Source organism: Bradysia coprophila, unplaced genomic scaffold, assembly GCF_014529535.1.
Source record: "Bradysia coprophila strain Holo2 unplaced genomic scaffold, BU_Bcop_v1 contig_561, whole genome shotgun sequence".
Lineage (NCBI taxonomy): Eukaryota > Metazoa > Arthropoda > Insecta > Diptera > Sciaridae > Bradysia > Bradysia coprophila.
The window spans coordinates 1,336,819-1,358,092 of record NW_023503807.1 but is presented as its reverse complement, the minus strand read 5'-3'; the positions used below and the strand labels follow the sequence as shown (position 1 = coordinate 1,358,092).

General features: G+C 36.8%; 1 long non-coding RNA gene across 1 annotated transcript; it reads right to left on the bottom strand.

Moving 5' to 3' along the window:
* Positions 1 to 1,844: 1,844 nt before the first annotated feature.
* On the bottom strand, positions 1,845 to 16,384 carry LOC119083115. The gene is made up of 3 exons (XR_005088800.1): positions 16,374 to 16,384; positions 15,384 to 15,385; positions 1,845 to 2,248 (listed from the first exon to the last, which is right to left on the bottom strand). It is a non-coding gene; the product is annotated as an uncharacterized LOC119083115 (long non-coding RNA).
* Between the last annotated feature and the right edge of the window lie 4,890 nt (positions 16,385 to 21,274).

Sequence of the window (21,274 nt, the reverse complement as noted above, 5' to 3'; positions counted from 1 at the left end):
CGCGCGTTTTCTTAGAACGTAAGGTACGTTACATACACTTTCAAACATGATTTCCGCACAAACGTTCTTCGTGTGTAACAATCTACCTATATTACATCGATGGTTGCAACAGCTGGTTTTGCTTCAGCATGCAAACATTGTAACAATTGTTTGCTTTGCGTTTATCGAGATGTTCTCTTTATATGCGTGTGCGACGAGCACCAACTGATAAGTGGAGATCGTACTAACAATGAGACAAAAGAAATCATCCACGTGTGATACAGCCTTTGAAATTCGCAGGCATCTAGTTGAATGACTATGCCTCATACAAGATGTTTGTTGGTAGTCATGAATGTCATGATTGGTATCGCTGTAAAGCTTACATCTCAGGCTAAACAGCAACTATATTTTTGTGTTCAAACGAGTCACCAGTAAGGTCCAAACAGTCTTCGAAGCTTCCCGCAGGTCCCAAAAAAACGAAAAATCGATCTAATTAAAAATTTTCCCATCGAAATATTTTGGGAATAGTCATTTCGTCATCCTGGGAGGCCCCTGAGCACATTCCCATAAAAATATCCCATGTGCACGAGGGGTCGAATAAAATTTTTTTAAAGCTCACCGTGGACCTATACTAGGTAAATAATAATGACGTCACGCAAATCACAGCACAATAGAAGCGATGACAGGTATGATTTAATTTTCCAAAAAAGTGCATTTAATGTCGGTTTATAGATCTCGTAGTAGTATATTATTGACAGTTCAGGGGAAAATCGAGGCTTGCCGATACCGAGTCGTTTTTTATTGGTCTGAATCGTTCTGGTGATTCGACAGTGTCTGACACTTCAACAGATTTCATAGCACGTTAAAGGGCTTTATTACCAGATGGATGTCACGCTTTGGTACCAGGTACCATTTCTAAGTTACTGTAAAATCCGAGGGATGATATATTTGTAAATTTCGATGACAAAGAATTTCCAAAAAGACAGAGGATTTTCAATGATTTTCCAATCGCTTTCCAAGGATTTTCATAGGATTTTTTCTCAATTTTCAAGGATTTTCTTCTTTTTATTTGATTTTCTTGAACTCGAAAATGGACCTTCTATGAATTTGAGGTGAAGAATTTTCTTTTGACTGACAAAGGATTTTCTGTAAATAGTTACTTTACTTTACTTTACCGGCGCTACAGCCACTTGTGGGCCTTGGCCTGGTCGAGAATCCGGTTCCAGCGTGCCCGGTCATTCGCTGCACTTTGCCAACCTCTTATTCCCAGCGCCCGAAGATCTGATTCGACGCCATCTATCCATCGCATTTTAGGGCGTCCTACTCCTCTTCGCCCTTCTGGATCATTTCGGAATAACATTGAGGGGGCTCTGTTCCTGTCCATGCGTGCTACATGCCCTGCCCACCTCAACCGTTGGACTTTCACCACTGCCACGTTTCAATTCAAAGTTGTATCGTCGCCGCCACCTTTCGCCTTCACGCATCGCTCCGAAAATAGTACGAAGGACCTTACGCTCGAACGTTAGGAGCAACTGTTCATCACTTCTCTTCACCGTCCAAGATTCGCATCCATAGATCAGAACTGGACGAATGAGCGTTTTGTAAACTTGGCACTTCGTTTCCTTCGATATCAACTTTGAGCGTAAATGTTTGATTAGACCGTAATAGCATCTGCTTGCCGCCATGATTCGTCTTTGGATTTCAGGTGTATTATCGCCATCGGGGTAGGGTAATCTCGCACACCACACAAATTCATGGTGTGCGAGATTCACCTCTAAGTGGTGAATCTCGCACAGTCATGACTTTTCGTTACATGTCGTAAAAGGACGCATACTATGATCGCGTGTGCGAGATTCCCCGACACCTCGCCATCCGAACGAATCAGCGCTCCAAGGTAGATGAATTCTTCGACTACCTCGAGGTTGTACTCTCCAATGCTTATCACGTCCCCTTGTTGATTGGCAACCGTATTGGGCTCGGCCTTCATGTACTTGGTTTTCGATTCGTTGATCATCAAACCCATTCTCTCCGCTTGGATTTTCAGATTTGTGAAAGTGTCTACCGCTGCTGCATGTGTACGACTGGCAAGATCCAAGTCATCTGCAAAGCCCAGAACTTGAACTGATCCATTCACCAGTGTTTTGTTGGTTTGGATACCAGCACGTCTCATTGCGATTTCCAAAGCCAAATTGAAGAGCAGGCAAGACAGTGCGTCGCCCTGTTTCAGCCCTTCCCTTACAGCAAAAACGTCAGACAAGTCATTTTGCACCTTGACACGACATCTGGTGCCCTCCAATGTCGCTTTCACAAGACGGATCAGTTTTGTTTCGAAGCCCAGCTCCTTCATCGCAACATACAATTCCCTACGCTTGGTCCTATCGTAGGCTTGCTTGAAGTCGATGAAAAGATGGTAAGTCCGGACTTGAAATTCCCTGCCTTTTTGCAGAATCAGACGAAGGTTGAATATTTGGTCAGTTGTTGAGCGATCTCGTCTGAATCCGCCTTGATAATCTCCAATGACTGCCTCAGCCCGTGGATTTAGTCTAACGAATAGCACTCGAGCAAAAACCTTGTACGCCGTGTTAAGCAAAGCAATACCACGGTAGTTTTCGCAAATCATCCTGTCACCTTTCTTGTGCAGAGGTAAAATGGCACCCTCTAACCACTGATCCGGTAACGATTCGTTGTTCCATATTCGCTCGACTAATTCATAAATCACCTTAGCCAATTCCTCACCACCCATTTTCAGCAGTTCCGCTGGTATATTATCCGGACCTGAAGCTTTGTTGTTTTTGAGTGAGGAGATTGCTGCTGAGACTTCCTTCAATGTTGGTGCTGACACGATACGACCGTCGTCGTTGAGAAAAGAATCATCGGTAGCATTGCCGTCTTCAACATCCCCGCACTGAAATGTTCCTTGAATCGTTCCAGGACATCATGTTTTGCTGTAAGCAAAGTGCCGTCGACTGCTCTGCAGATAGTCATTCGAGAATTGAAGCCTCTTCTTTGGTTGTTTATTCGTTTGTAGAACTTCCGTGATTCGTCTGTAAATAGTTGTCCCTCGCTAAAAACTGACGAGAGCTTTGGCCGTATTTAAAGGACATCGTTGTTTGAGTGAAGTTCCCACGGAATGTAACTGTATCGCAGTCTTACGAATTCCAGCTAGGAGACATTATCATAAAAAGTATTAAAATCATGAAATCTAAATTCCTATGCACCGAAGTTCATGTAAAGGTAATTTTTTTCAGAGTATGTACTCTCTATAAGCTAAATGACAATATAAATTGTGAATAGCACTGCAGTCGTTATTGCTCAATATTTATATCGTCATTATGTAATTAAATTTGTCATTTTAACATAAATATTACTCCATTGAATTAATTTTCGAAATGTTTATTTAAAATTTAGGATTAGAGATTTAGCAACAGATAAATGTGAATGCAATGCATAAAAAGGTTAATTAGCAGAGAGAGAATTTATAGGACTGAAATGGCAGACATTTATTCGGTTAAATTGCACGATAGTTTCTCGATATTTTCCGAAGAATGTGATCATTGAATTATCATTAATTTACCGACCGCACTCTCCCGACCGATATATACATTCAAATAAGTATAATTTAAATAATTTCAATCGATGATATGAAAGAAAAACTTTTTTGAATTTTATAGAACCAGTTCTTCTTGATGTTGTTCTGATTTATGCTGCCTAAGTCTATTATATATGAAGTAGCTCCATAAACCAACACTTCTTGCTCTCTACATGTGGTCGGACATAATATTAACAAACGAGCCTCAAATATGACCATAACCACTCAGTAAGAGGTGTGAATTTGAATAGCACTCTAAATTCAAAGGACATTGTGGTTGTTGGACTCTTTTTTGTTTTGGATTAAATCAAATGATGAAATATTGGTGTAAATATTGTCCTGTAACAAACGATTACGCCATACCCTGTGTTCGATATATTTCTTATAACATGCATACGCACAGATAAGATATATATAAACCACTTTAAATCAAGCCTCTGATGAAGGCCCCCATTAAATTGAAAATTATGCTCTAATACACACAATAGTGCAATAAATTATGTGAATTCTTAACGTGAATTTATGGGTGACAAGATGCAACCATTTACTAGTCTACACATAATTGTTCAACGATTACACAGTCCGAGCTTTATAAAACTTTTTTTTTGTTCCACAACAGCAGCAACAACAACGAAAAAAAAAATTGTTCATTTTGATGCAATTTAACTACATTCGAATGACTGCATGTAACACATATTTAAAATCGCGCACAAATTGCATTAAATGCCATTATAAAATCCACATTACAATTCAAACAATAAGACCATAAATTAGAAATATGGGCAGTGTGACAAATATGTGAGAGAGTTTTTCATAAAACAAAAATATAAATTATGATGGTGGCATGTAACAAAATATTTAATTTTATTTTTTTAAATAATAGCATGCCTCAGCATATGGTGGGTTCTCCAAAATCCAACAAAGTCCCAAACTTTTTTTTGTTTTGTCGTAAAAAAAAGCAAACCAAAAAAAAAAAATTATTCTTCATTGTGATGGTGGTGTTGATTATTCTTTAAAAACTGTAATTACAGATATGATTTTATAAACGTTTATTGTTACTCTAATGCATAATAATATAAATTTCGTTTGTAATATTACTGTGCTGAGTTGAGATTACCTACACTCTTTATATGTCCGTACACCCACCCGAGCATTCTTAATGTTTCAAAAATTAACACATTACAATAATAAATTTTGTGCTCTGCAGCAGTGGTAAGTATATACATATAAAGACGGTAAAGACGGTTGAGACCACCTCGGGTGATTGAGTTGTTTTTGAGTTATTAGGTAGGCACATATTTATGGATTTTGGATTCGATTACTAGAAGTTGAAATGTTTCGAAATTGATTTTTTTATTAAATCTGGTCGAGGGACACTGAATGTAAATCAAAAATATGTATATCAATGAGTGAATGTTACACCAGCTGTATCGTATGACTGCGCACCGACTTAGTCGAGGTAGCAACTTTATGAAATTAGTCATTGACCATTTGTGTAATAAAATGTAATGTGTAGCTAGTTTAAGAGCACGTACAGCAATTGTTTTTTTTTTGTAATGCCCGTCATTGGGAAATGTATGGAAAATTTTATCACAAAAATTCACCGAAAAAATTCAAAGAAACTCACCTCTTATGCTTTCCATTGTATTCGGGCATAGTCTCTTCAGGTCGCCAATTTGAACACACACTAAACACTTTTTACTCGATGCAAAAACAAAAAGTTTTTTTTTGTTTTGTCGCGACAAAAACACAGAAAATATTTCGACACAACTGTGACACTCCGCTATTATAAGTACTAGAATGAATGTTCGCTGTGTTCACTTCGGCGGTAAAATACTTTCATTCAAAAAGTGTCGGACATATTATAAAAATCATGAAACAGTTGACAAAGGGTAGCGTATACATTTAATAATGCTCATCGACCATTTTTTAAAGCTTTACGAGAGCTCAGCGGACATTCTACCAACGATGAGAGAGTATTTATTAAAAATTTAGCCTCTCGTAAGACTGCGCTGAGCGTAAATAAATGTTCGTTCCTCTTTAGTAAGCTAAGAAGACTTCGCGAAGTCTAATTATGCCACCTCTTTGAATAAAAATATCGGCTGAGTTCTAATAATTCTCCGCTGAGTTCTAATAATTCTCCGCTGAGTTCTAATAATTCTTCGCTGAGCTTTAACAAACCTCCGCTGAGCTCTAATAATTCTCCTCTAGGCTTCAGGAAGTGTCCGTTAGGCCTAAGCAAGTTGCAGGAAGGCTTAATGGAGCGAATCGGACACTCAGTGGAGATCTGCCAAAGCTAAGTGGAGTCTTATTAAATCATATCAACAATTATTAGGTATCCGCTGATGCTCATTGAGTGTTCGCTTAGCTTCATTACCTTACTACAACGTGCTAAGGTCTGACGGACTCTTACTGAAGCCTAGCGGAGAATTATTAGAGCTCATTAGAGGTTTGTCAAAGCTCAGCGAAGAATTATTCGACCTCAGGAAATATTTTTATTCAAAGAGGTGGCATAATTAGACTCAGCGAAGTCTTGTTAGCTTACTAAAGAAGTGGGAAAGGTTACAATTTTAACAAATGTCTACCATCGTTGAAGTGTCGGACACTTTTCTGAATGAAAATATTTTACCGCCGAAGTGAACACTGCAAACATTCATTCTAGTACTTATAATAGCGGAGTGTCACAGTTGTGTCGAAATATTTTCTGTGTTTTTGTCGCGACAAAACAAAAAATAAACTTTTTGTTCTTGCATCGAGTAAAAAGTGTTTAGTGTTCAAATATGCCTTGGCGACCTAAAGAGACTATGCCCGAATACAATGGACAGCATAAGAGTTTCTTTGAATTTTTTCGGTGAATTTTTGTGATAAATTTTCCATAGTGCGTAGCCACGGGTTGTAGTGGCGCTATTGTCGATGAACTGGTTGACACCCTCGCGTTGTGTAACCTTGATCAGCTGAACGATGTGCGAAATTCGAACGGAAGGACCTTGGATTTACTTATTTCCACTATTCAACCGTGTCGGTTGACTGTTAGCGTCTCAGACGATCCGCTGGTTCCGATTGATAGCCATCACCCTCCTCTGTATATTGAGCTAGATGTGTCGCGCGTCAGATACTTGTCTGGGGACATCGAATTTTGGAATCATTCATTGCTTCGATACCGAAGACGCGAGTGAACTCTAACGACTATCCGGTATACTTTTCTTACGAGCTTATATTGATGATAAAGAAAAAGGAGGCTCTAAGACAGAGATTGAAGAGTGAGAAGTGTCCGGCTGCGAAGGCAAAGCTTAAGACCGAATTTTCTGAACTCCGTAAGGCTGTTAAATTGAGTAAAGCTGTGTGCTTCGATGCTTACGTGGAGGACTGTGAAGTGAAGATTAGGTCCAATAATAAGTGTTTCTTCGCTTTCACGAAGTCGTTGAGGAAATCCAACTCGCTGCCTATTGAAATGGCCTACGATGACGAGCTTGCTGACGACAGGGTATCAGTGTGCAATCTGTTTGCCAAATTCTTCAATTCTGTATACAATCCACCTGTCTCCCATGGTCGAAGTGGTTCCTGACCCGTTTGTTCATCAAGCCATACCTGCAGGTGATGGTTCGGACATGATGTTCACCCCACCGCAGGTTGAAGCAGCACTGAAAGGGTTCGACAGGAATAAAGTAGCGAGTCCAGATGGTATTTCTATGATGTTCTTTATGAACTTATCGCTCGCTCTCAGTCTGCCGTTGTGTATTTTGTTTAATAAGTCCATTTCTGAGAAAAAGTTCCCGGACAGGTGGAAGATTAGTTTTGTCTCTCCCATCTTTAAGGAAGGAAAAAAGAGCGATGTGAAGAACTACAGGCCAGTTAGCATTCTCTGTGCGGTGTCTAAAGTGTTCGAGAGGCTTGTGTTCAATAAACTGTTCGATGACGTAAAGTCCAACATTCACCATGCTCAACACGGGTTTTTTGTGAAGAGATCGACGCAGACGAACCTCATGGAGTATGTTTCGATGGTGGCTGACTCTATAGTCAAGGGCGGTCAAGTTGACACGATATACACTGACTTCGCTAAGGCATTTGATAAAGTGGACCATGGCATTCTTTTGACTAAACTGAGGTCATTCGGGATACCTGTAACTGCAGTTCAGTGGTTTTCATCATATCTGCGTGACCGGACCCAAGTCGTCGTTATTGGTGGATCGAGGTCTGGCGGTGTGTGTCCGACTTCCGGTGTCCCTCAAGGGTCTATTTTGGGTCCATTGCTCTTCATCATCTTTATAGATGACCTGCTGGATTCGCTACCATCCTGCTCTGGGTTTGCAGACGACTTGAAAATATTCAGAGCAATTAAGACTGTCCATGATTGTAATTTACTACAGGGTGACCTGGCCAGAGTCGTTGAATGGTGTAGCAGAAACAGTATGACATTGAATATCAATAAATGCGCAGTTATGTCCACAACGCACAGCCGGGATAAAGTGATTTATCCTTATGCCGTCGGGAATGAGACGTTGGATAGAGTGTCAACGAAGAAAGATCTGGGTGTTCTGATGGACGATAAATTGTCATTCGTGGATCACGTGGACTTCATTGTACGTAAATCCTACCAGTTACTGGGGTTCATCTTTAGATGTGGCCGATATTTTTCGAACCAATCGAGTCTTGAATTGCTATTCTCGTCACTCGTTAGGAATCGGCTTGAATATTGTTCGTCAGTGTGGAATCCATTTTACCTGAATGCCAGGGATCGGATTGAAAGAGTACAAAAGAAGTACACGAGGATGCTATACTTCAAATTCGGCATTGCTCACCCGAGGCCACCATACAATGAACGGCTATTGAAGTTGAAACTCCATTCATTGGAGACTCGCCGTCTGGAATCTGACGAGCTGATGCTGTACAAACTTATCCACTATCGTGTAGATTCATCATTGAGGCGACAGTTGTCATTCCGTCAACCGTCCACGAATACCAGGCTGAACTCAATTTTCTACCTTCCAAATATGTCTACGAATTACCAGCTAAACTCACCGTTAAATAGATTACAACTTAATCATATGCACTATTTCCGTGAACTAGACATTATCGGCATGAGGCCGCCTGAGTTTAAGAAGGCAGTTAAGGACTGTTATGTTTGGTAACGGATGGCTATTTCTCGGATTGGTGAGTTTTTCTATTTGAATTGTATACGTTTTGATGAATGATTTGATGAAGTAGTAGTAAGTGACTAGCTTGTTATTAGGCTCCGGCCTGTTAGTTTGGTCGTTAAACTGAATAAAAATAAAAAATAAAAAAATAAAATAAGTGCTGAGGACAGGTATGTACTGAAGAGAAGTCCTGGGTTCGATCGCCAGATAGAGAAGTATTTCCTAACTTTTCAAAATTAACTCTCAAAATCCGTGTTCGTAGCTAAACAAATCTGGAAACCATGTACACATGTCTAATGATTACTAATCGAATTGTTCAAAAAAAAAAAAACATTGAGAAAAGTGACTGTCACCAGATGTGAAGGTATGCAACAACATTACTTTCTAGATTACTTTCAAGGACAGTTTGGGTGTTAAAGGTTACAACCAAAGTTCTGTACATTGGTAAAACTTCTAAGTACCGCACAATGAAACCATTAGGGGTCCAGTTGGTTTATTCTTGAAATCAAGTTTTATGAATTAGCTGGCACACATGAAGAGCCTCAACTATTTGCATAAATCATCAACATTTTTTAACATATTAATCATTGTGGTTATCATCATACATAATGTATGTTTGATGTGGAAACATTCCTAGTTAAAAAAAGAGAATATCGTTAATTTGCTCTGGAGGAGAAAACTTAATTCCCTCAAGATAATCTGCTACTGTAACACATACAACAACCAAATAAAATAAATAAATTCTCTTAACGAAAGAGGCGAACGAAGAAAAAAGGTAACTCTCCACGCATTTCAACCGAAAGATTTTGATTAATGTCTTTCGGGTGCGTTATCACAACCAAATTGACACGAATTGATTAGTTTTGTTTTTGAAAGGCAGATTTATTTTTGTTGTCTGCAAGTTTTTAAGAGTATATACCAACAGACAAACGATGGCACGATGTGTGGTGGTATGTCGCGTTATATAATCTCGACGTTTTTTTTTTCCTTTGACGAATTAGAGGAGAAATCAGATGAAAACGCCAACACGAAGCCATTAGACGCATTCATGTAGTATAAGATCGAGACGTCTTATCGAAACTCTAGATCAATTTGCTATTAATCAACTTCAAGATGGTTTAACTGGAAATATAATTTACTTTTTTGTGCAGAACAATTTGTGTAGAATATTTTGCTGTAAAGTATTCGACGGCCAAAGCTACGTTCCGTGTAGCTTTTGGCGTTTAAAGTTTTATATGAAAGAGTCGCAATTTCGACTGAAATGGAACTTACACGAGCAACAGTTACGTAAGTTTCTCTATAAAAAAAAATTGTATTATTAGTGCCAACTAATTAAAGTTGGCTGTGTTATGTAGCCCAATACAAAACGTGTGCACAAACTTTTGAAATCAGTCACGTTCCCAGCCAGAACCGCATTGAATAAACTCCAATTTGCACTCGCATTCAACTGAACGAACTTCTCTACTTCTAAAGAATGTCTTTCTTATATACATTATGTTCTACTGTCAAGTTTATTTGATCTCAAACTACGTTGAAGGGAAGAAAATTTCCATATAAGCCGAACCGACATTACGAAACCATCTTTCTGTAACAAAAGACACTAAGTATCGTGTACGAAAGGTAGGAATTTCATCTGTTTCAGTATCTCAGTTTTCATATAACACAAAATTGGAAATGATTACAAAGTGATGACATGTTGAATATGTGGAAAACGAAAATTTAATTAAAACGAAGAAATGAGATTGTGTTTAGTATTTATTTTAGATTTTGATGCGGATGATGTGAAACATCCTTGTTCAGTTGAATGATTTGAGTGGGGGCGAAATGGAATTGGAAACAATTCTTTTGTCGCTATAGGTCTCCACTGTCTTATCTCAGTGAGAAGAAACAACTGCAGCATGTTTGAAGATCATAATTGGTTATGGTTTTATAATTTGTTAGGTTTTGATACTTTTATTGGACAGTAGCAATGAATTGAATTGCCAAATTTTCACGACTGTAACTGGCCGCGATAATATACTAGAATAAGTTTTAACCGTTTTTAAGGTACGGAAAGTCTCGAATTTCTATGCAAAGTAACTCAATAGCCTTGTCGGCAATTGATATAAAATGGTATGATTTGTAGACAGCATCAGTTGCTTTCGAATAGTAAAATGCAAGAAAGGAACATGTCACAATAGCGAATTATAAGAAAATTGAAATTTTATTCATTTAATAAGCCTACGATGTTTAAAAAATAATAATTTACAGTCGACGTCAGTGATGTTTGTATGATAATTTGATTCAGTTGTTTTTCCAGCTGGTTCACTCACACACTTATACGCTCGTGCGTGTAACTATTCCCCTATTATAAGGACTGGAAAGCAACTGAATGAAATTTCTATACAAATATCACTAATGTCCACTGTATCAGTAATTTCTATTGACATCATCAGCCTACTCGTAACTGTGCTAAATAAATGAGATTTCTTATAATTCGCTATTTTGTTACATGTTCCGTTTCTACATTTAAATATTCATATGATGTTACCTGAACTGTAGTTATTAACAAGGCATTAACACCACCGGTTACATTTCTTCAATCTATTGGCGAGCTTTTTACAAGACGATTGAGTTAATTTTGCGTGACCCGAATTTGACCTGTTCGGAGCGGCGCGGCAAAATGAATCCCCATATCGTGTCTCTTGGTTCTTGTATGGTTAGTAAATTTGAAGATCATAAGCACGATGAACATATTGCGTGTTTTACGAATTCCACTCACCTTAAGTTAATTGACATTTTAAAAAAAATCATTAATTAATGTAGTTATAATCGTCTTTTGATCAGTCTCATGGCTGTAACGTACGAGATAGGTGAAAAAGTTTTTTATTTTTTTAATTTATGCCATCAAGTGTGTGTGTTTTTTGCAGCAACAACAACAACAAAAAAAGTTAAATGTTTGGGAAAAATCTGAACGCGAACCATGTGTACATACACTCGCGTATTTTAATAGAGGAAGAGTTTGGGGTCAAAGTTTTTAAAACATGCTGCAGTTGTGTTCTGTGTTCGTTCTGTCATAAATATTTTCTAAATATTTTTTTTTTTGCAAACCGGTGCATTTGGATTGTTATTTTTATATTTTATGAATATGAATGAAAAATTATTACAACAGACTCAACTTGAACACGAGATTTTGCTCGTTGATAGCATTGTTGAGCAGATTTATTTTTATGATTTCATTTGAAAATTTTTTTCATTTTATTATATCAGTCTTATATTTACTAGCCCGTAGTCAATAAATTAGGGTTTTCGGAAAGGATTTGTACGAAATACAATGCAATATGTTTAGTTTATGATTTCAGTTTAATGATGAAATTGATGGAATTGCTTTGGACAATAAAAAAAAGAAAAGAAAAATATTGCTGCAAGATTTGCAGATTTGATTTTTTGTATTTGATATGGGCTTATTTCAACGGAAAATCTTTGCATTTTATTTGAGGCATTTCGAAACATTCTACATGACAAACAGAGCATTTAAAATATCAATTCGAAAAGGAAACAACCTTATTATCAAGAAACGAAATCTAATAATTGTTAGACTCGGCTAAAATAGTCTTTTACATGCTATATTCGTCGAAAACCGCACGTAAAATGTATTACATTGCCCTCGGCTACGCCTCGAATCAACAAAAGTCGGCACGAATACTCGACTTTTCGTCTTTTTATCCCTTGTCATGTAAAATACTATTACCTAACAAGGGCTAAATAGATGAAAAGTCTAGATTTCGAGTGACTTTTGTTGCTTCGAGGCGAAACCGAGGTCAATAAACACACGAAAATCAGATATTTCATTTTTATTATAAGTTATCTAATGGGTTTTATATTCTTTTGAGCTTAAGGTCAATTCAATTTTCTTCCCTAGGGTTGTAGTAAGCCACTTTCGACCCGAAATACAAAGATTTATATAACTGATGCAGTTTTGGAATTACCGACAGTGCCAAGTGCACGTTCATTGTGTCAAAATTTGAAGAAAAAATTAAAGAAAAATCTGTAATTTTAATTCATACGACGATAAGGTGTTCTCTCAAACAGACACAATTCTTTAAATGTTGAGTGTTGGGATTATATTAGAGAAAACAACAAAAATACAAAATATCAAAGTCTATCTCTTCATTTGTTAAGGTTACTGATTCTTAATTATGAGGCAACTTCGTGTGAAGTTCATTACTGAGTACCAAAAAAAAAAAAGTTTTCTATGTGCTTGTAATCTGCAGAGACTATGCAGAGACTTATAAGTTTGGAAAAAGATGATAGACATAAGTTATTTATCTCCTGTAATGTCATAATATTCACAATTTTAGTGTCACTTTTAAAATCAAAATGGGCTAGATTTAAACACGTCATTCACAGAACGTACGTTTATTAACTGAAAATTTCGATACATCGTCATTTGCGCACGGCTAACTTCGATAATTTCACATTTATTCACGGAAAACTTCGATAATTTCTCATTTATTCACTGAAAATTGACAAATTCTTGACAGTATACTAGATGTGTGTTTTATTTGTGGGGAATTTGAATGAGTGACGGCGTCATGGCGTGTTTATGTTTCAGTTTGATTTTTTAAATTTGGTTTTTATGGTGATTATGACATTACAGGAGATAAAACCTTGTTCCTAACACGGTAGTAAATGGGGGTTTTGCGCACACGATGTGTTGCCGAACTCGCTTCGCTCGTATCGGCAATCTCACATCTAGTGCGCAAAACAATCCCATTTACTACCTTATTATGAAAATAGCTATTTCGCATATGCCTAGACGCGTTGCAGCAATTTTCTATTTCCTGCCGTAATATCTACATCAAATCTTCAGTCTTCATTAAATGATTACCAAAAATTATGGGAAAAATGAATTATCTTCCAACTAAACAATGAAGAAGAAATAAACGACGATCAGAAATATCTTGAACAGATTCTCGAACCACTTTTTCAATAAATCATTTGACCAAAATTAAAGCTGATACATTTATAATTCATATCAATTTTGATCGTTGTTGTAGCTCACTCATTTTTTTGTTTTTTGTTTTGTTTAAATTTATAATTCCTGTATTAAAGCCTCATTCATATTCTGTGTGTATTATACATATATTTATATGGTTTGGTTATACATGAGCACGATTCAAAAAGTAACAAAAACAAGTTGATAAAACTGAAATTAATATTAAACGTTTGGCATTTAAGTTTCGTTTTTCGGATAATTTTTAACAACATTCTGGATGGTCTGGAACGTTTTTATTTTAAAACTATCATTTTGTGAGCTACCTAATTGCTCGGTTTGATAGCCAACTTTTAGGCCTTGCGTGACAAAATTATATACATTTTTCTGAATATTTATATGCCGAAGACGAAGGCACATAATGATACATGGGGCCCATCCTTTTTATAATGATATCTTTTCGGTTAATAATTTTTATATTAAATGAATTAATAAAATCGTTTAGTTTTTTGTGAGTCTGAAACGAACCAATTACATTACCATGTGTGGAAGAAGATTTAGACGATTCGAAAGAATGTAAACGAAATAATGAAGAACAATGATTTTGATGGCTGGTTATATGGATCGAAGTGACTGTTCGTCAGTGAGTGCCAATAACATTTTATAGACTTTTCACGCCCAAATATCTCTCTTCTTCAAAATGTGGAACAAGGAGCTTATGCTCCGTTTTACGAAATGGTATGCATGTCGAATTATAAAAAATGGGACAAAAGAAGCTTTTTTTACAAAGTGTGACACAAGGAGTTTATGCACCTTTTTACATACAGTGGCATTCTGGAGCTTATACTTCTTTTGAGTCAAAAGTTTTGACAAAATAAAAGGCAAGGAGACTATGCTTCATTTTAAAGAATGTGATGCAAGGATACTCCCCTTTACAAAATGTGGCACAAGGAGCTTATTCGTTCTTTTTCAAAGTGTGACGCAAGGAGCTTATGATCCCTTGACTTGACTTGACTACTACAGTATTTCGGGTCTACGGTTAAAAATTCTTTTGCTGACGTAGACCTAGACCCGCATGCATCTAGAGATTTGATCGAATCCATTGCTTGATGGTTTATCAGAAACTCCATAGTTCAAAGCCAAGGACTTACCGGATTAACTGATACAGACGTGGAAGATGATCAGGAACCCAATAACCCATGACACTCCAGTACGTTACGATGACGAAGAGAATGTTAATCAGAAAGTGAAGTGAAGCATGATAATTCATGAAGATTGAATTACGCAGGTTTATCGCGATTATTATACTAGGATGCAATGAAGAAAAACGAGTAGTAAAAATGGAATTGATTCTTCGAATCATAAAACTTAATGACATATTTCTGGCCAAGACTTTAAGTCGATTTTTCACCATGTAGCCATGATGGCTCTCAAATGGCAAAAATTGTAGACCACAACCAGATCTACATTTTTCTCAATTTGGCCAAAAATGAGCCATCATGGCTACATGGTAAAAAATCGATTTAAAGAATGTCTTGGCCAGAAATATGTCAGTAAGTTTTATGATTGCAAACAGTAGTAGCTAGTCCGACCACATAGATCCAGCGACGGTGCTAGGAAAACAGTATACCAAATAGATTACCCTACACTGATCTCATTCAGAACACTCACAGATTTACGTGGTGAGAGTTGTAGTTGAAGGTACTGCTTGAATACATTTGAATCAAATGATTTGATGATGTGTGCTGAATGTTATCAAGGAGAATGATAAAAGGAAATTAGGTCATGATTTACCATTTTGCCAAAGTCCTCACGTTCAACGTTCTCATGGGAGAGTTCACAAGAGCATGTTTGATAACTCAAGTCAAATCAAGACATTTTTATCGCGTAAAAGAGTCATTTGCGGGCGAATAGTCTATAAGATGCTATTCGTACGCGCTGGCGAATATTTCTCATCTATAGATACATTTTGCTGTAAAGAAAACCGTTTCATGATACAGGACGTCTATCTTCTAATCAATCGATGGACTTTTTGTTACTTAAAATCTCAATTCGTCGGTAAATGTAATAATTACTCCGACGACGCAAAAAAAAATCAAAACTCGTTGTAGTGTTATTACTAAATTCGTTCATTTAGTTTATAGTGATAAATTGAAAAGTCTTCACCTAACTCACACCCATCACTTAGCGAGCAAACAATTTTAATTATTTATTACACGTGCTGTTCCATTAAAAAAAAAAACCTCTATATACCAACATGCAACAGTGAGTGAAGTTACACACAGTACAACCAAATAGAATAGCACCTTTACAGAAATAACATTACGGAACTTGGTGTTGTTGTATTTTTTTCCTCTCTTTTCTTTTCTTTTTTTTATATTTATTTCAAGATAACATTTCCAGTGGACATTGAAGACGTGATCTTTGTTTTGATATTATTGGAGTATCTAAATTCTAAACACAGTGTAACAAATTTAATAAACGTGATCAATTGAAAGAATCTAATTAAATTTTGATGTTTTGTATTTTCCATTGAAGATTTTATTGAGTGATAAAACCGAGCCAGAAGAAATATAACTTCAGATAATGATGTTTTGCTCGTTAGAATGGTTTTTTTTTTGTTAAATATTTCATTTCGTTTTATGGAATTAATTAGTTGTGGTAATCATAACTGTGGCATTTAAAATATAGTAACAATAGGAACATGTCAAGAAATACATTTTTTGATTGATTTTTCGATGTACACATTTGAAGAGAGCTTGTAGATCTTGGTACTCGATTTAACATGAAAATGTTGTTGGAGGAGTAGTATACTCTCAGATACACAATACATTTTGTAATAGATTAATGGAAAATGTTTCAATGTTAAACTGTGTCATAAATTCAAAAAAAAATGTTTATTGCCTGCCCCATGCGAAAATTGACTATTACACGGCTGTTTACCCCCTGCGAAAGTGATCCATTACACTAGGGATATTTGGGGTTTATTTCAAGTTGACAGTTCTTTCAAGTAAAATTTGCCTTGCTTTCATTTTATCTCTTTTGTTGAATGAATCGATCGATCGAAAAAGAATGTAAGAAATATCGCTAAAATAACATTTTTTTGACAAAAATATTGATCGATGAACACAATTATTTCAGAAAAACTTGTTACGCAAGTAATCTGGTTACAACACACTTTTAGAAGAATTCGCAACACAGAATTGTCGGCCATATTTATTGTAACCATAATTTTGTCTTAGATTCCGTAGATTTCCTTCAATTGTATTGAAACACAGAGCAGCTTAATTACGAACTGAATTGTATTGAGTGATAAAACAGAATGAAAATCATACGAGAAAATTTAGTTTCCAGGCATACTAAAGTTTAAACATCGAACACTAGATTAGTGTAAATTACCTAATCCAACACCCCCGCTTAATTTACATAAATCAAAGATTGAATTTCCGATTAAATTTCCAAGCTTCGATTCCATATTGTAGTTTCTTTCCTGTTTCTTTCCATTTCCATATTCCTTCCATTTCCATATTCCTTCCATTTCCATATTCCTTCCATTTCCATATTCCTTCCAATTCCATATTCCTTCCAATTCTATTTCGCACAGATTACAAGTTGCAACGATCTGCACGAGCTTCGCTTAAGTTTGCTCCGGCTTGGTTGTTCACTGGAGTTTTGTTAACATTCGAATTTCCATTGTAATTTCCGTTGCCGTTACCATTGTTGAAGCCTTGCCAATAAGATACATTTCCGTTACCATTCGAATGGGTATTCAGGTCTGGACATTGCCATTTCTTATGTCCGACCTTCCCGCAGCTGTGACACTGGAATCTGAATGTATTCATAGCAGTGGAAAAGTGTCCATTGTTCGATATTCCGTTTTTGTTCTCAACCGATCTTTTCCCATGCTCGTCCAACAAACGTTTCTTCACGAATTCAATGTTCAGTGATTCAGGATGGAGGGTTTCCAATGACGTGACGAGCGAACCATACGACTGAGGCAATGTTAGTAATAGTTGACATATTACATCTATCTCTTCTAGTTTCGCTCCAATTCCTTTCAATTCGCGAATGATATTATCAAATTCCAGAAGGTGTTTCCTGATATCACCGATTCCGTCATATTTCAAAGTGCATAACTGTTTTCGGAGCAACAACTGACCGGCGACGCTATTTCTTTCGAATACTGACTTGAGAGCGTCGTAGATGTCCTTTGCCATCGACTTATCCTTAATGTATTCCAATTGACTGTCCGCAATATGCTGGATTAGTACAGACTTGCATATCTTTTCTTTCTTCAAATGTTTTCTGTAATCGCGATCGTTAGCATTTAGCGTAATTATTTCCAGATCTTCCTCGACGTATTCCATTAAATCCTTCTCTTCCAACACGGCATGCATCCGGTATTTCCAATTGTTATAATTCGTTCCGTCGAACTGAAAACGTTTCACGTTCGCTTCTTTTTCTGCCATACCTTTGCGTTCCTGGGCCGATAACCTCTTAGATTCCGTAGATTTCCTTCAATTGTATTGAAACACAGAGCAGCTTAATTACGAACTGAATTGTATTGAGTGATAAAACAGAATGAAAATCATACGAGAAAATTTAGTTTCCAGGCATACTAAAGTTTAAACATCGAACACTAGATTAGTGTAAATTACCTAATCCAACATTTTGATGTTTCGAAGTAACACTTTATGGCCACACATTTCGTTGTATTTTTCAGTTGTAACACTAAATGCTTTTGCTTATAGTACAAACACTGCACTTTGTTGCACATTTTTTTGAAAACATTAAAAAGGACTAACAAAATAATTGCACAAACAATGCGTCTTCATCGATACTAACTGATTCAATGTCAACATGTCACCAACGCAATTGTAACTACTGTTGCGACAATACTAATGTAACATGAGTGCTGTTTTCGGGATCAATTTTTTGGGAGACGTGTAGCGCGTGTAGCGTGTGAGCCGATTTCGTCAGCACACTAGATTTGTTTGTAAACGTTTTATCGAAAGAACAGATTTATTTTTGTTTTGTTGGTGTTGGTTTATTGAGATACTGAATTTATGTAGAATTTCTGCAGAACAACCGTGTAATAGTCAATTTTCGCATGAGCAGGCAATAAACCAGAATACGTTGGATGCTGCGACGTAATTCATTGCTCTCGGACACAATTTTGTAGAACTCGCGAACTCACTCGTGTCACTCGTGCTCAAAAACCTACTCGTGAGTTTGCTCGTATCACAAAATTGTGTCCTTGTGTAATGAATTACTTTCGCAGCATCCAACGTAATCTACTATTATTGAGATGAACGTCCAGTTTTGTTTGCGATATTCGTTTACAATTGACTCGTATAGCCAGAGGAACATGCATGAGACATTTTTACGTTTCGATTTTTTGCTTGCTTTTTTTACTAGACATTCCAATGATGCCTTGCATCCATCAAATCAGATAAAGTACAGAAGAAGTGCAAATACAAGTTAGACTTTTCCGTCTGCTCTCGCCATACTGTATCACATTAGATATGGTAGATGTGATTTCCAGAGACTCGAACAAGAATTATACGGCTCCGACACGCAGTTAATTGACTTAAGAAGAAGATGAGAAGAAGTTTCCATCAAAAAATTAGTTTATTTGTTGTACGTTCCTCAGCACAGCGCACGGGACTAGTGTTTTAACATTTGAATTTGACAAAATTTATAATTAGCTGACTAGCCGGAGTTGGTTGGTTGGTTCCAACAAAAACACTGACAATTACAATCTTTTATTAAACTTGTCAAAAGTTTTCATACTTTCTCTGCCAATGGAGACCATTAAAAGTTTCCAACATTTGATAGTTGAGGGAGATGGGTAGCGATAAAAAAAAGTGCTCGTCTGGTGTGCATAATAAAATTGATTTTTTTCTTTAAAATTCGGATATTATAGATAACATTTGCCAGCATGAATGACACAACATTTCAGTGAATAGATAGGTTTCAAACTATAAGCCGCAAGATCTGCCATGTTTATTATTGGCCGCGATAGTTTCCAAAATTGTTTTTCAAATCTTATTTAAATGGTTGATCGAAACGCTGATGACAACTTGCTCTCTGACGGAGTACTTTTTGTTGAGTGGAAACCATACCTAGGCCTTGATTTACACTTACTCCGTTTAAGCTCCGTTTGGTCCCCGTTTACTATTTAAACAATTAAAAAGAGGCGTGGCTTAGCTAAACGGAGGCGAAACGGCGTAAGTGGAAATCATACATCAGAATTCTAAAGTTTGAAAAATGATTTCGTAACACTTTCAAAGATATAACGAATTTTGTAGTAGTCTGCAAAAAATCTTTGTAAAAGGAAAAATGCTATTGCCAGGCGCTTGCCAATAGCCTTCGTAAAAGGGAAAACACTATTCGCAAGCAAGTTTGCCTGCCAATAGCATTTTTAGCCCCGTACGAAGTACGAAGGGGCTTATAGGATTACGATGCCGTGTGTAATTGATGGAATTCGAAGCAGACGGTAAGGGCAAAGTGTTTGCCTATGTTCATAGATGACGAATCCGCAATAAAAATTTGGGCCGTCTGTCCGTCTGTCCGTCTGTCCGTCTGTCCGTCTGTCCGTCTGTCCGTCACGTCGATATCTTGAGTAAATCAAATCCGATTTCAAAAAATTTTTTTTCCCTGAAAGATAGTCAAAATAGTGAGGCTAAGTTCGAAGATGGGCATATTCGGGTCGGCCCTTCGTGAGTTAGGGCCACCTAAGTGATTTAAGGTCTTTTGGTGATATTTATGGCAAAATAAACGATGGAAATGTAAATGACACGGCAAATGATAGGTATTGTCAATACCAATCCAGGAAAAAAAAGTTTTTTAAAATCGGGTGAGTGGACCGTGAGTTAGGGCCTTAGAAGTGAAAAGCTACTAGGGCCCTATGTGTATTTTACATTGAACTCAAGTAAATTTCATTCGTTTTTCGTAATTTTTGTATCATTTGGAAGGTAATCAAAAGCCGAATAGAATGTTGTTGAAAAAAAAATTAAATTTGGGTCCTCGGACTAAGGCCGCTACTAGGGCCCTATGTGTATTTTACATTGAACTCGAGTAAATTTCATTCGTTTTTCGTAATTTTTGTGTCATTTGGAAGGTAATCAAAGGCCGAATAGAATGTTGTTGAAAAAAAAATTAAATTTGGGTCCTCGGACTAAGGCCGCTACTAGGGCCCTATGTGTATTTTACATAGAACTCAAGTAAATTTCATTCGTTTTTCGTAATTTTTGTGTCATTTGGAAGGTAATCAAAAGCCGAATAGAATGTTGTTGAAAAAAAAATTAAATTTGGGTCCTTGGACTAAGGCCACTACTAGGGCCCTATGTGTATTTTACATTGAAATCGAGTAAATTTCATTCGTTTTTCGTAATTTTTGTGTCATTTGGAAGGTAATCAAAGGCCGAATAGAATGTTGTTGAAAAAAAATAAATTTGGGTCCTCGGACTAAGGCCGCTACTAGGGCCCTATGTGTATTTTACATAGAACTCGAGCAAATTTCATCCGTTTTCCGTATTTTTTGTTTCATTTGGAGGGTAATCAAAGGCCGAATAGAATGTAGTTGAAAAAAAA